At 35.5% G+C, this 17,492-nt stretch overlaps 1 long non-coding RNA gene and 1 pseudogene across 1 annotated transcript; both read left to right on the top strand.

Moving 5' to 3' along the window:
• The first annotated feature begins 10 nt into the window (after positions 1-10).
• On the top strand, positions 11-4,035 carry LOC148791501 (aldehyde oxidase GLOX-like; annotated as a pseudogene).
• A 4,324-nt stretch (positions 4,036-8,359) lies between these two features.
• Positions 8,360-9,224, top strand: LOC104608519 (uncharacterized). Its single transcript, XR_737106.2, has 3 exons — positions 8,360-8,502; positions 8,605-8,669; positions 8,762-9,224. It is a non-coding gene; the product is annotated as an uncharacterized LOC104608519 (long non-coding RNA).
• The last annotated feature ends 8,268 nt before the right edge of the window (positions 9,225-17,492 follow it).

Consider the following 17,492-nt stretch of genomic DNA (forward strand, 5'->3'; position numbering starts at 1 on the left):
ACATGTGATCATGGATTGAAAGTGTGGTTACTTTTTGCAGTCAAATTTACGGCTATATTGATGACACGTGGGAATATGTTTATGAATTGAATATTGGAATGGGATCAATAGCATCTTTTGGGCCCTAATAGAAATAACATTTTAATAAAATTTAAAAAATATATTATTTTTTTTAAATAATATTAAATAAAGACAAAAATATTATTCATCTTTTTCCTCTTCTTTCATATCATTCAAACTATAATCCTTTTTACTTATTTAAAGGCACAGACTGAGCAGCTTTCGGCCACACACAAACCAAACCATTCAAACTAAGTCGTGGTGACTTTAACATCGCCTATGTCCTGCTTCTTTGTCTCGCTGCTGCTCTTCCTTACAGTAACAATATCTTGGCCGAGACTAGCACATGCGACCGGCGGAGGAGGTAAGTGAGACCTCCTAAAGCACAGTATTGATATATTTGTGATGCACATGCAATTACTTCACAATGACTGAGTTGTGATATTGGATCGAACAGATTTCGACAAGTCGATGCTGGCTTTGCCACATGGCAAGTGCTATCACGACCCCAAGGACATTGTTCTGCACGTCAACTGTACCGCTCACTCAGCCGAGTATGATGTTTCGCCCAATTCAATACGGCCTCTAATGGTCCAAACCGACGTTTGGTGCTCGTCGGGCTCTGTCTCCCTTGACGGGCGCCTCATCCAAACTGGGGGATCCAACGGTGGTGAACATTCGGTTAGAATTTTCGCTCCGTTCAATGGCTATGACTAGGACGAGAATAGCTTCGGGCTCCTTGCTCCACAATAGTATGCGACCAACCATTTACTACCGGATGGCCACTCTGTCATCATTGGTGGGCATAATCAATTCAATTATGAGTTTTACCCAAAATCCTGATCGACCGACACTCTATTCGATCTTCCGTTTCTGTCGTAAACCAATGATCCCAATGTGGAGAATAATCACTACCCTTGTGTTCACCTCAACGTCAACGGCAACCTTTTCGTTTTCGCCAACAACGGCACAATTTTGCTCGACTATACGAGAAACATTGTCGTAAAAAGGTTCCCGAAATTGCCCGACAACCATGCAAGGTGCTACCCGAGCACGGGCTCTTCTATTCTTCTCCCGCTGAAGAAGTTGAAGCGACCATCAATCAAAGCCGAAGCTCTGATTTGCGGTGGCACACCAAAAGGGTCGTACTTTCAGGCCATAAGAGGGAGCTTCGTCAGAGCACTCAACATCTGTGGGAGAATCAAAATTAACGACGTTTACAATTTCCTTGTCAGATGATCTATCTGGTAATGACTTGTCGGATGCGGAAGAGCCGATGAATTAATATATTTTTGCTTTATTTGATATTATTTTTAAAAAATTAATCTATTTTTTAAATTTTATTGATATTAAGGCTCAAAAGTTGCCCTCATCAGCTATAATTCCTAGGAATCATTTGATCTTCACGTGGACTTGAATCAAAGTATAGAGTTCACCATGCATAGATGGCCCACATCTAATAAAGAGAAGGGATAAGTAGAGTGCACTTGTGCAATGGTTAGACTTAGACAAGTGTCACGGAAAAGAGAGCATGGAATTCAAGTATTCTAAAAATGCTGCAACTTGGGTCCCAACCCAATCCAAAAATTCCCATTGGTTGGGTCCATTGATTCATGTTAGGGTTAGGGTTCAAATTTATGAATTTGACTTAATTTTGAGTTGGGTTAGGGTTGACCCTTGGATAACCCAATATAACTTAAACCTAACTCTATATACATGTCATATATAAATATATGTTATATATGATATATCATACATCAATTTGTTTAGATGTATGATAGTTGTATAGCCCTCATTACATACTATTATGCCTTTCTTTTAAAATAATCACTTCACTTAATCGCAAAGGAAAGATGAAAACCTTAATAATATATTTATGTTTTTTGAATATTTTATTCTTCATCTCCTTTCTAATATTTAATGCCCATAAAAGATTTATCATAAGTCATAACTCATAATAAACTATAGTCATTTTAAATGCTTTTTTTTTTATTTTTGTACTAAAAGAAGAAATAAAAACATTAACAAACAAATATTAATAAAACATAAGATTAAAATTATGAACGTCAGAAAACAGCTCACTTGGGTTGGATTTGGAATCTGCACCTATTAGTTGAGGAAAGGGAAGTGATGAAATCTCTGAAAATGATTTTCAAAAACATTTTGCTTTAATAGTGGCTCCAAAGGACAGTGCACCAATTAACCAGGATAAGACTCGAATGGGAGAGGGAAGGGTTTAAGCACCCCTCTCCCGGATCCAATAGGCAAGGCCCACATGAGGTTCCAAATAGGCACAAACAAAAATAAGTTATCATTCAATTAATTGAAGGCACACATTAAAAATCAATAAACCAAAACATATCAAGAACAAAACCTACAAGAGAAACTTGCTTATTATTTTTTATTATTTTTGTTATTTTCTCTATTATTTATTTCTTTTACTTACTTACTTTTTTGTATTTTATTTTTTATTATTTTCCTTTTTTGAATTTTACTTTTATTTTTTTGTTCTGATTTTGCCAATTATTTATTTTGTTATTATTTTCTTATGTGACTCTATTTGTGTATTTGTTTTTATGGGATTATTTTTTACTCTTTTTTTATTTTTTTATATTTTTTATTTTCTTTCTTTTTCATTTTTATTTATTTATCTATCTATTTTCACTTATCTTATCATTTCTTACAATGTCCATTCTCTCAATTTATTTTTGATTTCATTTATTGTTATATTTTTCTATTTATTTCTATTACTTCTTTTTATTTTTATTTTCCTTTTTATGATTAGATTCTTTCGCCATTCCTACCCTATCATCTTATCTAAGGCCGAGTTTAAAAGGAGTATAAATACAAATATGCAGAGTGCAAAACCTTCTATTTTATTCTTTTATATGTATTTAATATGTACATATTTGCATTTATTCTCTTTCCAAACTCAGCCTAAGGTTCTCTTATTTATGTTTTTATACTGATTATATGTCATTTATCTCTTCATTATGTATTTTTTGTCTTCTTTGATACTTCTATTACCACAAAGTTCACAGTGATGTTCATCCCCCAATTCCGACTATATCCAATAGCACCAGGTCAGAATTCGTTGCAGTCCTAAGAGCCTGAATCATGTTATACTTTTTCCATCGGTGAACTAGCATTCTAATAATCAGGATTAAACAAATTACACCAGGAAAATCTGACAAACCTCATACTCAAACCCACTGTAAACAGACATAGAAAATTAGGATGCATAACTCACCGGCGGTCTAGAGAACCAAAAATGTGAAAATGTTGGTTTGTAGTGTAGCCTAAGAGTTGACGGGGTCGTTGCTGGGGTTCAAAAACGCCTACTTACTTTTCAGTTGGTTAGCGTGAAGATTGATGCTCGACTTCGACTACAATCGACTGCCAGTGTGAGCTTTGCAAAGTGCCGAATCGCGGTTGCCCGGAACGGTATCGGATTTATTCGAGTAGATGATGAACAGGGGGTGACGCTCCGACGCCGATCCACCGCTGTATGTCAAGTGGTTGGGGATGACGAACCGACGCCCCCCGTTCGGTCGCCGCCGATGCGAGAGGATGAAGACGAAGATGATTTTGGGTTTCTGTTTTCCGGCTGGAAGAAAAATGGGGGCGATGATAACGGAGAAGAGAGGGATGCGAGAATAAAGAGAGGAGGAAGAAAGAGAGGCCGGAGATGTAGGGGGCGACCGCTCTACCGCCGCTGCTCTTTTCGTCTTGAGGAAGACGATGAATAGTTGATTTCCAATCTCAGATTAGCGGTGTAGTTGGGAGTGAGGGAGACGCTAGGAATAGAAAAGAGGGTGTGAGAGAAAGAGGAAGGACCTTCCATGGAAAGATCTGACCGGAATGAGGAAGGTTTCGCCGCCGCCACTGGTTCACGGTCGCCGCGAGGAGGACGTGTGCCCCCTGTTCCGTTCGCAGGAAAAAGACGATGACCAATCCCTTTTCGAAAATTTCATTCCCCTTGTGAATTCGGCGGTTAGGCAAAGTGAGAAGAAAAGGGAGATAATGGTAATTTCGTAATTTTTTGGAAGTTGAGGGGCAACTTTGTACTTTTGTGAACTCGGGTCAAAACCGGTCTAGGGGTCAAGCCAAAGGTTCTGGTTCAATGGTGGGGATTTTTAGATTAAAAATGGAGGATTGAGATAGGGTTGACCACAAAGAGTGGACCGATATGCTCCTCACACCTTGTGCCTTATACGCACATCCGATCATATATTGGGAACATCTCCTATACTTATTAGTTATTATTCGTGGGGAATATTCCCAAAGCATGGTGGATGTACCTGTGAGGTGCCCATTTGTGAGGAACAGATCCCGTCACAGTTTTGTGTATGTGTACTACTAAGATTGGCCAAAACTAAATCATTTTAGATGGATGGGTAAATAGGGGTATTTTTTGTTGAAATTTACAAGGTAGGGTTTTTGAGCATCCTAGGTTGATCAGAGGCATCAGATTGGGCCCAAATAGGGTAGATCTAGAAAATGCTTGATTTCGATTAATCCAAAGCCTCAAAATGAAATCTTTGTGCAATAAAGAAGCAAATAAGGGTATTTTGTGCTGAAATTTTACAAGCGGGTATATTAGGGTTAAAATGGAATCTTCGCTTAATGAGAGAGTAAACGAAGGAATTTTGAGTTGAGATTTGTTAGTAAGTATTTTGGAAGGTCTTGATTTTGATGGTGGTGTCTAATCTGAGGGTTAAGATGTAAATGGGGGTTGATCAAGGCCATTGGATTGGCATCGAATAGATTTAGCAGTGGATTTAAGGTCTCTCGAGATAAATTCGGGTTTTTTGGATTTTTAGGTGTTCCAAATAGATTGGAAGGGTTTGATTGGGAATGTGGAATAAATTGGGGTTCAAGTAACAAATCGAGTAAAAAATGGATGTTGACATATATATAGTGAAAATTGAATAAAAAATTGAGATTAAATAGTTGTACGAGATTTTAAGAGATGAGAAGAAGGTTGGGTTGGGTTAGGGTTGAAGGAATTTAGAAGGGGTTAGGGTTAGGGCTAAAGGTTTAGAACTTAAGGTTATGCTAGGATTGACCTCAACCCACCTAATCCGGCCTGACTTGCAGCTCTATCTAAAACTAGTAGGAACCCATGTGATACACAAAAAAACCCATATAAATTTAATGAAAAAAGGATCAAAAGGATACATTGAATGCCAATTATATAGTGAACTTATGTAAATGATATAGTGAGTAGAGCAAGGGTAATCATATAACTCATCAAATGAATAATGTAAAAATAGTGATTTAATTATAACAAAATATAAATAAAGCCTATGTATTTATTGTAACAAAATAAATAATTTAACTATACATTCATGTAAGAAAAGAAATTTTAGAAAAACAATATCAACAAAATATAAAATAGATTTAACTCTAATACCAAAAAGAGATTATATCTGAAAAACTTGCAAACAATCAACCGGTATGATAAACATATTAACCAATCAAATGATATTTATCAAAATTTACCGGTGGGCTTTAACTGGTCAAAGTTCTTATGGTACTCTTTTCGGCACCCTAGATTTTCGCAATACAAAACATACATTGAAGGACATAGTATTTAATGCATTCACAATATATCGAACAAAGGTAACCTGGAAAAAAATTGTAATTCATATTATATTATATATTATAAATCAGATAAGATGCGCATATATAATAGAGAAAACCTGAAACAAAAAATGACAATTTTCAAAATATTATAATTTATTATTATTCAATAATTATTAAAATCTACAAAATATTTTCCCAACCAATAAAATAAAAGAATATTAAGAAAAACAATATTGGGAAATTATTGTAATGAAATATTCCTATAAAATTAGTGTAACTAAATATTCAAAAAATTAATTTCGCAAAGTTACTTTAAATAATTAAATAATTATGTTAAACTAATTATGAGACTAATAATTGTTAATGTAATTTAATAATTATTATTACACTAAATATTACAAAAATTTTATTATATTATAATATTATTGTTACGCTAATAAAATTACTGCAATTAAACATTCAAAAAGTTATTTTTATGAAATGTAATTTCCCAAAATTACTATATTATTGTAAAAACATTTTTAATTTTTCCAAAAAATTATTAAATAATGCAAATTACTTTTGTAATAATTATTGTTGTTAAATAATGGAAACTATTTGAGAACCAATAAAATAGTTGATTACACATTCCAATAAAATTATTGTAAAATTAATATGATTAAATATTCAGAAGATTAATTTCCAGAAATATTTTAAATAATTCAATAATTATTACTACACATAATAATTATTAGACTATTACTAATTATTAGACTAATAATCATTAATGTAAGTTAATAATTAGTATTACACAAAATATTCCAAGAATTGTATTCTAATTTAATAACTATTGTCACTATAAATAATTTGATAATTATTATTTCAGTAAGTAATTTAAAATCATTGTAAGTTAAAATTTGTTGTTACATTAATAAAATTACTGTAATTAAATATTCATAAAATTAATTTTCCCAAAATAACTGTAAATAATTAAACAATTACTATTAGACTAATGATTCTTAATGTAGTGTAATAATTATTACTAGCGAGCACCCATGTGATGCACGGGTTTTGTTAAGTGAAAGTGAATAATAAAAATACATAGGATTGTAATGTTTAAATTATATGATTTATAATCTATACAAAAAAAAATCAATGTAGATAATGTAATAAAACAATATAACTCAATAATACATTGTCCATGCAAATAGAAAATGTACTTTAAATTCTCCAAAATTTTTAGTAATTACTATTATTTTTGAAGATTATTTATAACTAGTAATTATTTTCACAAAGTACTTTTAATTTCACTAATAAATTTTGTAATTTGTTGATTAAGTATAAGAAATAGTAAAAATAATTTGATAATTAATGGTTACTTATATTGATTTTTGGAAATTTATCATATTTTTTTGGAAATCATGTAAATCCACTTTTGGGAATTTTCTTCGATAATTTCTCATAAAGTGATTTTTACAATGATTTTTTATAATTATTGGTAATTTTCTGTTGTTTTCTAGTAATTTCTGGTAATTATTATGTTTTCTAGATATATTAGTTATTTTCTTGGTTTTTTTTGATCATTTCTACTATTTAATGACAAGTTTTGGTTAATTTCTTGTAATTACTATTATTTTTTTTTAAGTTTATTTATAATAAGTACATATGTTCACATAGTATGTTTACTTCCACCAATAAATCCTGCAATTTTTTAATAATTGTTTATTATTAATTAAGTATGAGAAATAGTAAAAATAATTTGATATTAAATGGTTATTTTTATTGATGTTGATTTTTGGTAAATTATCATATTTTTTAGAAATAATATTAATTCATTTTTGGCAATTTTCTTGGATAATTTCTAGTAATTACTATTACTTTTTTATGATTATTGATAATTAGTACATATGTCTGTAATAATAATAATAATAATAATAATAATAATAATAATAATAATAATAATAATAATAATATGTAATATAATTATTCTAATTATCTGTATTTTTTTGCTACAAGGGACTACACAACTAGGGGGGGTAACCCATCCCCCAAACCCATAAACCCCCCAACCTAGGTGCCACGGGATTCATTCCCAAGATAATTATTTTAATTATCTGTAATTAAAAATATTATCATAAGCTTAAACTATTATCGAATAATTATTTTGATTATTTGTAATCAAAATAATAATAATAATTATCTATAATTAAAAATTTAAATAGAAATTAGATACAACTTAAAATATAATTTATATGTAATTAAATTTATCTAAATAATTAAATTAGTATTATCTAATTAACCAAACTAAACTCAAATATAAAGTTGTAAACCGTTAAATTTATCTAAAGAAATATTTATAAGATGTTAAATGGCATCCAATCAAAGAAGTAATTAGTTAAGGTGTGAGAAAAGACTATTTATTATATAGTTATCTACAACACATTATTAGATTACCTAGTATGGCTATATGGGTTTTATTATGGGCCTAGGTTGACCCTTAAGGCCTCAACCTCGAGCAAATGCTTAAACGGGTCTAGAGAGACTCAAGTTCTTCTTTACCCGTACATAGAAAAAGGGTCCACAGGCTGGACCGAGTTCAAATCTGTGCCCCACCGCCTCTCACAATCTTGCCCGACAAATGCCCCACACACTGAGCGTCCACCGCGTGTCCATTCGCATGTGGAAATGCTTTCCACGTGCGGGGCTAATAAGACGGCCGTTAGTTTGTCCCATTAGCCCTAAAACTAGCCCAAAACCCTCGTTTCTACATTCCTGCACCCTCAACCGATACCTCTACTTGAACTGTCCATCCCCTGACCCCTTTCTACTCCCCTCCACCTGAGCTCTCCTTCTTCGGCACCGGTGACCACTCCGGTGAGTTCACCTTGACCATGTATTCTCCAACACTCATATTTTGTTTTTTCATTTTAAATCAACTAAACCTCTATTCTCTGATATTTTGTTTTCTCATTTCAGATCAGAGAAACAACCAACCATTTACAACGACCACCGGTGATCATCTGGCCATTTCATTGTCACAAGTACTCTCCATCTCTCATATCATCACTCTTTCACACATTTTTCTTATTTTATTCTTTTTTTTCTGATATTTTGTTTTTTCATTTCAAACCAGAGAAAACACCAGCAACAGTGCTTTTTCTCTGACACCGGCGATTATCCGGCCATTCTTTCTCTTAAGCCTTACCTATATTGGATTCGCCCAATCATCTGTGGACAAGAAAACAAGCATTGTATTTCAACTTTCAACATGGTTATTGGCAAGAAACGCGGAAGAAGGATTAGCATTTGTCATCTTTTTGTTTAGAATGGACAACATTTGTCATCTTTCAAGTGTCACTCTATTGCCGTGGAATTTGTTTTAAACCTCCTCAATTTAGGTTTTATTATGTATTCGTGTCCTTCTTTGTTTGAATTTAGTGGATGGAACTTGGAAGAGTAGTTTGACAAGAAACGTGGAAGAAGGAAATTGAGGTTTTATTTTTCTCCTTTTTTCCGTTCTTTTATTCTGATTCAAAGGTTGAGATGGGATTTAGCTTCTTTTTTCATTGAATGAAATCCTTCTCTTATTGCTTTCACTCTAGTACTATTGCTTACAACGTGCTATATCATGTTGTATCTGCTCATTTATAAAAAGCCAATCTTTTATTTTCTTTTTTTTTGTGTTGTTTTTTTTTATTTGTAGAAAAAGCAAGATGAGAAATATATTAGATAGAAAAGGAGAAAGAAATACATCACCAACTAAGGTCTAATTAAGTCTTGGTTGGCCATAACTTGGATCCACCCAGGTGGATCATGAACAAACAACCCAGACTCTTTTAGACCTTTTTTATCCAGCACATGTGCAACATTGTTATAAGTCCTATTTACATGTACAAAAGATATTAACAGATCTTTAATTAGCAAGCTGATGTCCATGCACAGGAAATTTGCATCCAACACAAGATCAAAGTTTCTTTTATTTAAAGCCCACACCAGAGCCAAATAATCAGATTCCACTAAAAGGGCTTCGTCCTTGAACATACTGAAAACTTTTAGGCTATTGAGAAATGCCATCGCTTCTGCTTGGATAGGAGATGAGGCTGAGGATTTACCAAAAACTACCGCTATCATAGTCCCATCAGAATTTCTTAGCACTGCTCCAAAGCCTGAGCTACCTAGACACAAAAAACTCCCATCAACATTCAGCTTTAAACGGCTTGGTTCTGGTGCTTCCCAAAAAATGGTGTGCAACTGATTAAGGTTTCGATGTTGAAGAGAAGAATCTCACAATTCTGCTTGGAAAGTCATCACTCTCTCTCTCCACATCCGGTAAGTTATAGCAAGAGTGACCCTAGGATTTGGATCAGAATTTTCAAATACTTTAAGATTCCTAGATTTCCAGATATTCCACAACAGCAAAAAAGAGAAAGAAATTAACCCATCCTTTCTGCCACTGTCTTTCAAGAAAATATCCAACCACAGAGAAAGCCAATGTTTAAAAGAAGAAAAAAAACTGCCCCTGGAGACCACATAATTAAAATGACATCCAAACCAAGTTGCTTGAGCATGATCACACTCAAAAAGGCAGTGTAAAATAGTTTCAGAATGTTGGAGGTAGACGAGACATTTACTATCATTAGAGAGTTTTCTTTTGTAGAGATTTTCTTTGACAGGTATGGCATTTTGGGAACATTTCAAAATGAATTTTTTTATCCTTGGGTCAATTATTGCTTTCCAGTTTTGGCCTATTAGTTTTTTTCCCAAACGCCCCTCATTTCCAATATTTGCACCCACATTTATTGAATTAGTGTAGTTTGAAATTAAGGCATAGTATCCAGATTTTACAGTATAAAGAGCCTTTGGGTGATAGGTCCACCTAATTTTGTCTTCCCAAGTACCCTTAGCCAGATTTAAGCTTAAGATGTTTTTAGCAATTATCTCCCCAAAATTCTCCTCAATCAACCTAGTGTTCCATTTTCTCCCACTATCATCCACTAGGTCTTTAACCCAAATCAAACCTGAAGCATTTGGTCTAGAACCCATTACTCTAAATGATTATATTTAATGCAGCCAAGGGTCCTCCCAAATCTTAACTTTTGTTCTAGAGTTAATTGCCCAGAGGCCCCTTTTTGGAGGACCTCTCTTGCTGCTAACAGGCACTGCCAACCCCAAGAGCCCTTAGTTGGAAGCTTAGCAGTCAGAAAACTTTTCCCTTTCAAGTATTTTGCCTTGATAATCTTTACCCAAAGATTATCCTCATTATTGCAGATCCTCTAAACTTGGTTTGCTAGGAGAGCAAGGCTAAATTTATACAGGTCTCTAAATCCTAACCCTCCTGCAAACTTATTTTTACTAAGGACTTCTCAACTCACCCAATGAATTTGCCTTTGATCTTTAGAGCCCCCCACCAGAGTCTAGTTTGAATTCTTTTTAGTTCATTGCAAACCTCCTTAGGGAGCAAAAAGCAGGACATGGTGTAATTTGGAATGGCACTAGCTATAGCCTTTAATAGGATTTCTTTACTAGCTTAAGAGAGCACACATTCATGCCACTTGGATAGTAATTTTCTAACTCTTTCAATTAGAAAGTTAAAGAGGACTTTTTTTGATTTACCAATCTTTGCGGGGAGTCCTAGGTAGATAGAAGGAGAATCTACTCTCTTCATTTTAAGAAATCTATCCAACAATTTTTGGAGTCTATGATGTAAATTTCTGTTGAAGAAAAACCTCAACTTTTGAAAAATTTACCTGTTGCCTAGAGGCCTCCTCATAGGTTTTGAGAGCATCCAGGATACATTGCCCATCCCCCAGTTCTATTTTAGAAAATATATAACTATCATCTGCAAAAACAACAAATGAGAAGCAGTTGGACAGTTTCTAGTAATTGAAATGCCATTATTCTTCTTTTGGGAAGCAAGATCTGTGAGTTTTGTAGACAAAGTTTCTAAGAAAAATAAGAACTGATAAGGAGACAGGGGGTCTCCCTGTCTCAGCCCTTTCTCTGGAAAGAATTTTCTGCTAGAATTTCCATTTTCCAGAACTCTTTAGGAAACTGTGGTTACACATTTTATGACCAAATTAACCCACTTTACTCCAAACCCCATCTTTTGCATTGTTTTTTCAAGGAAAATCCACTCCACCCTGTCATAGAGGCTTTACTCATATCAAGCTTGAGAACCATCCAAGGAATTTTACTCCTAGTGTTTTTCATGAAATTAATTATCTCATGAGCTACCAGGATATTGTCTTGGATGTATCTACCCGGAGTGTAGGCACTTTGGTTCTCACTGATCAGACTACCTAACAGGGGTTTTACTCTATTAACCAAGACTTTTGCAATGATTTTGTAAACCAAGTTGCACAGGCTAATAGGTTTAAAGTGGGATGCCTCTTCAGGGTTCTTTACCTTTGGAATCAGAGCTATATAGGTTACATTAAATTCCCTTAGCAGATTTCCAGTTCCAAAGAAATTCTTGATAGCTTTAATAACATCATCTCCTACTATTCCCCAAAATTTTTGGAAAAAGAAATTTGGATAGCCATCTAGACCAGGGGCTTTCTTTGGGGCCATTTGGAACAAAGCTTCTCTTATCTCTTCATTTGTTACCTCCCTTTCTAAGTTTTCCTTATCATGCTCACTCAACTTTGGTACCAAACAATTGAGAAACTCATCTTGTAGGCTTGGGTTAAACGAGTTGAGCACATTTTTGAAATGGTTTTTCTAACTCCACAGTGATAGTCACCCAATCCCCATTAGTTTCTTTGAGATGTACTTTTTATTCCTAATGCTCATTCCTTTTGCAATTGAGTGGAAAAACTTAGTATTTTTGTCACCAGATTGTAGCTAGTTCACCCTTGATTTCTGAAGCCACATCATTTCCTCCCTTCTAAGCCAGGTATTTAGTTTAGATTTTAGATTGTTAACAGTATTATGATTGTATTCAGTTCCTATTTTGCTTAACTCACCGTAGAGAAGAGTTTGGCTCAATCCCTTTCTCTTTTTTCCTAGGACTTCTCAAGCAGACTTTGAAAATCCTGATGGTCTGTCCACATCTCCTCAAGCTTGAAAAGTTTCCTTCTTTTATGGTTCCCAGTTTCAGTTTCCAACAAGATTGGGAAGTGATCAAAGCCAAGATCAACAATTACTTTCACTTTGGAATTTGTAGATTACTTTTGCCACTGGGAGTTGCAAACCACTCTGTCTAGTCTTGCTCTAATTAGCCTATTACCTTCCCTCTTGTTTAACTAGGTGAAAGCTGGTCCCTCACTTTGAACCTCCTGTAAGCCACATTCCTCTAAAAATTTCCTAAACATTTGAAGTTGGAATTCACTATAAAACCTCCCCCCTCCTTTTCAGAGCTATATAGAATGAAATTAAAATCCCCTATATAGGCCCTAGCCCATTATTAACTTTGCCAAATTATTCCACTTCTTCAAGAAAATACTTCTCTTTACTCTTTTTGGTTCTCCATAGATGAATGAGTAGTACCAGACAACCCCCCATAGTTTGTGAATTTAACATGGATAATGTTTTTGTCAGCATAAAGGACCTTCCCCTCAATGTCCTTTTTCTAGAAGAGAGTTAGGCCCCCATTGAGACCCGAAGAATCTACCCCCAACCATTCCAATCCTTAAACAATTTGAGAGATTTATTGTAGTTTAGAAAAGACTTTTTAGTCTCCATTAAGAAAACAGAGTCAACTCCTAGATTTACATAGGAATTTACGAATTGTCAAAGCAGACCCTAGTCCCTAACAATTCCAACTTATAATCCTCATTTTTCACCCGGGGTCTATTGCGGAACAGAACCCCAAACCCACTTTTTTTTTGTTATCCAACCCAGAGTACAAGGTAGATTTTTTACTGTGATTTGTGTTAGACAGTTTTGTATGCCCTTAGCTTCAATCAGATTTGATGTACTTTTGTTATTTAATGGAAATAAATAAAGTGCATGTTTGATTCATGTTGTTTGGTTTATTTGTGTAAGACCCTAAAATTAGACACTTATAGAGACTCGTGTTAGTTTTTAAATGTTCATAGCCATTGGATAAGTCTGGGGAGATTTATCCTGCCAAGGCTGATACTGGTGTGCCGTCAAATGTTGGGATGGCCTGTCTCGGCCACCAGGGTAAAACCCAAGGCACATGCAGTATGGGATTACTTGAATCCTTGAACCGGACTAGATTTCTAGTATTGCTCTGGACCTTGGAGACAGATGGGCAAAACTAGAAAGTTACACCTGACCCCTAGACTCGATTATGACATTTCACTAAGTGTCGGATCGGACTGTCTTTGATATGCCAATCAGTGAGATCCTTAGATGGGGATCAAAACCTGGGTATGTTGGGACAGTCTAAGAATTCATCTGAGTGGCTGATCATAGTGACAGAATCAGCCACTTTGTCGGACAAAGGGTAATGATCGGGAATGCACTCTCTCTGATGGAAACCAAACTGTCGGCAGTTGATTTCAATCATTGGAATTTTGTTTTTGCAAAATTAATATATTTATATATATGTACGATTTCGAAATGTTTGCAAATGGTTTTAATTCTCGGGATCCATGTGAGTAGAGAGTGCAGTACTGTTCCTTGCAGCCGAGGGAGATGTCCTCTCTTGTCGGGCAGTGCTTGATCATTAAGGGCTAAGAGGTTAAGTGTAAGACCATTTAGGATAGTACCTGATGGGCTAATCTTGCACTTGCCCACAGTCTCTAGGTTTTTATAAGATGGCTTGGCCAAAGGACCACTTAATGTAAGTGTTGGGCCCATAGGGTCCATGTGATGGACTCAGGGGTTCACTGAGTTTTTCAGTGAATTCGGCTGGGCCTTATATTAAAGGCTGGGCCAAACCCATGTGGCTGGTGTGTAGATCAATGCTTGGGTCCCACGCCATACAAAGAAGCCCAACTGGGCAGCAGATTGGAAAGTAGTTGAACACTGAACTTATAATGGGCCAAAAGCCCATTACGAGTTGGGCTGATATAATCACCCATCTATGGGGCGAATATGAGATTAATGTTAGTAAAATGATTGGGCCTTTAACCTTATCCACTCCAGGAGACCAAATTCAAATTAGATTTGAATCTGGTAACCTCCTGATAAGATCAAGAGTAAACTAACTTAATCTGCATATAGGATTAAGATAATCCCCTATCCAAATACAGATTTTGATTGGGATAACTCCTAATGAGGAGGTTTCTTAATCAAGAAGAAAGGAGGAGAAACCTAAGAAAAACATATCAGATTTCGAACCAGGGTCTTGGTGAAAGAAAACTCCCTGCGAATTGAGATTAGATCTCGTTCATACTCCAGAGAGAAGAGAAGCAGTTCAGCCATCTTCGTCCCTGGAGTTCTCCTCTTGCCGCCGCCATTCCCTTTTGCAAGATTCGATCTTTGCAGCAATAGGATGTCAAGAAATCAGTTCTTGACATCAGTCTTGCAGGAAAGACTGAAAAAGATTCGGTGTTCAGAGTTTATAGAGGATTCTTACGAAGGATCCAGTGTGTAGGATGCACCCTGCTGGTTCCGTTCCATCCACAGCTGTGTTATATTCAGCAGGAGCGGATCTTGGTTTCTTCTTTGGGCGTGAACACCAACTTTGGGAGATATTGCTTCTCCGGATCAGGTATATTCCTCCCTTTTACCTTTTGGTTCAGATCTGGTTCGATTATGGTTCAAGTAAGATCCTTGAATATGGTATTCTAAATTTAGGGAATATGATTCCCAGTTGGAAGAAGGTAGGAAAATTTTTGAAATTCGCCCACCCATTCCGCAACCTTATTGGCGTCCATTAGATCGATCCTACCATTCTTTCAGTGGTATCAGAGCCACATGTTCGAATCTTGAACCAAAAGAAAATCAGATCTGACCCTGCGCAAATGGATAGAAGTTGTTCTTCCAAGTTTTGTGCAGATTGCTTTCTTTTTTTTTCAAGAAATGATTTCTTGTTAAGGGCGATTGATCTGAAATTAATTTTTGTTAAATCCAAAATTTATTTAGAATTGTTTTTTATTTATTTTGATTTAATGGATTGTTCGAACCTGGAGATCGTAGTGCAGTTTTGGCGCAGATGGTTTGCGCACCCTTTTTCTTTTATTTTATTCAATTCGGTTTGTGAATAATTTTTTTTTTATTTTTCTAGACTGACTGTATAGGATTTGATCAAGAATGTAATTAATTAATAGAAATAGGATTTATGTTATTTATTTTTCTTGATTAAATAAGAAGAAAGAAGATGGCGGCGCTGGAGATTTGCAGATGGAGAAATCGCTTCCTGCGATTTGCAGTTTATGAAACTACAACTTTAGTGATTAACCTCTGTTTTGCAGGTGGTGCGAACAGTCCATAGTTAATTTGTGTTTGTTTAAAATCAAGATTATTAATTTCAGATCTTTCATGAATTAATTCTTGAATTGAAAATCAGTTTTGGACCATTTCGGACTAGATTGGACCAAAACTATTTGGACTGAATCTGGGGTTCGAAGGGAACTGTTTTTTAGTCCATATTTCTCACACTTGCTGTTCCAAATCTGATGTTCAATTATAGGGATTAATTCGGCTCACCTGTAAAGCCCAATTTTAAAGGGTTAAAACTGCAAAAGCCCATTGTTGTGAGATAAGCTGTATGGGCCGAACTACTAACTGCGATTCAGCCCATACACCTAGTAGACACTAATTGTTAATGGTTTAGTTTTAAATGGGCTATTCGATGGGCTTTACAGCAATTAATTGATTGGATCAATTCCTCCTTTACATGTGATGTTTGGATGTTTTCGGCCCACCTGTAAAGCCCAATTTTAAAGGGTTAAAACTGCAAAAGCCCATTGTTGTGAGATAAGCTGTATGGGCCGAACTACTAACTGCGATTCAGCCCATACACCTAGTAGACACTAATTGTTAATGGTTTAGTTTTAAATGGGCTATTCGATGGGCTTTACAGCAATTAATTGATTGGATCAATTCCTCCTTTACATGTGATGTTTGGATGTTTGATGTGCTGCGACCATGGGCCATAAGCACTTGGCCCATGAAGACTCGTTACTGGGTCATGCGCACACCATGGCTGAATGCACATCATTGCCATGGTGTCCCTTAAGGTCATTAGATGACCCCTCCTTACTTGGTGGGCCCCACAACCCTGCAAAGGGATGCGTACGGAACCCCTAGCCACTAAAGGCCCACCAGAAATCTGACTTTATGAAAGTCAGTAGGAGCCACTCTGGTTTGACCTAAATTAGAACTAGGGCGTAATTTCGTTCCCTCCAGCAAATATGAGTGCATGCGATAGGGAGATCCATATGATGGACTCTCTAAAGGCCTTCCGTCATTAGCACAATGATGGGTCCTTCAGTAATGAGGAAATGCACCATAAAATTGGGTTATCCATTTACTGTTGGATCTGTCAGTGTTTCATAAGATGATAGGAGCGTCATAGACCAATGTGGGAGGGGCTTCACCAGAAAATGGGAATTCTCTCACGGTACCTTGGCGTAACCTGAATATAATGGGTAAGCACTCACTGGACAGAAAGGTTTACCTGAAAATGGCTCTGAACCTTGTCTGATAGAGGCCAAAAAAGGAAACTCATTTGATGAGTGGATATGAACCGTTACAGAAAGGTGGTGGGGTTTTGCAACTGAAACAGTTGGCTTCACGCACCCCATGTGATTTCCTACATTTCCAGAGACATTTCGTCGGTTCCGTCACTGAGAAATGAGGGAAATCTCAGAGATGAACAAATGGGAATGGAACATAGATTAAAAACCATATCTATGTAGGTAACATGAATCAAACTAAGGCTGTGGACTAACGTCTTTGCTATTTTATCAGAAAATGGCAAACGGTCAATTTGCAAAGCTTCTAGA

The sequence above is a fragment of the Nelumbo nucifera genome, chromosome 5, assembly GCF_055504915.1.
Source record: "Nelumbo nucifera cultivar China Antique chromosome 5, China Antique-T2T, whole genome shotgun sequence".
In the NCBI taxonomy this organism is placed as follows: domain Eukaryota; kingdom Viridiplantae; phylum Streptophyta; class Magnoliopsida; order Proteales; family Nelumbonaceae; genus Nelumbo; species Nelumbo nucifera.